An 846-nucleotide genomic window follows, 5' to 3' on the forward strand; every position below is an offset into this window, starting at 1 on the left:
GTTTCTGGTATAAAGCTGACACACAGGCGGCGTCTGCTATTGCAGCTAAATGAACAGAAACACATGAGCTGAACAATAATGAAGATATTTAAAGTTTTTMATCTGYTCTTCAGGTTTTTCAACCATCAGGTTCGAGCAAAGTTCATCTSTGATCCTTCTTCCTTTAGAAATGTGGATGCTAACATTAGCGTTAGCTGCTACATGTTTAGCACTGCRATGCTATTTTAGGCTTGAGYAGCTTTGCTGCTAGGCTAACTCCTTTTAGCACAACTTGRTTCAACAACCTTCTTTTCCAGCGTCCAATCAGATCGTTTAGAAGCAGAAATTAACCCCTACTGGGCCGAGAGAAGCGACTTTGTTCCTCGCTGCTGTTAGCGGATGTAGCTTGTGCGTCACATTAACAGGCGTACCAGAAATGCTAATACAAAGTTCCGGCTCAAGACTTTTGTATGTAGAAAAAGAAATGCGATTGATTATGTGACTTACTCAGTCATAGTAAACGGTCTGRAATAAAAYAAMAAATTATTTCAGGCTAATGTTGCATGAGTCACAAATTTTCTGGACATTTTGCCGAGCTGTTGGGAAACCAGTGGGTTCTGGTATGYGATTGTCCGCTAGAGATTGAGCGAGCAGAAATAACGTGGACTAAAGCTACTGATSCCGTTGTGAAAGAAAATATGCTGGAGTGAATATATGCTACAGTAAAACTGATGCATCAGTGGACAATGAGACTCGATGTCTCAGAGWGTTTGAGTTTGAGGTCATTCCTATCAGGACATCTTTATCCAAACCAAAACACTGAGAGAAGATTTGAACGTTAATATCTAGACATTTATGTCTTTTTGT

Source organism: Poecilia reticulata, linkage group LG7, assembly GCF_000633615.1.
Source record: "Poecilia reticulata strain Guanapo linkage group LG7, Guppy_female_1.0+MT, whole genome shotgun sequence".
In the NCBI taxonomy this organism is placed as follows: Eukaryota; Metazoa; Chordata; class Actinopteri; order Cyprinodontiformes; family Poeciliidae; genus Poecilia; species Poecilia reticulata.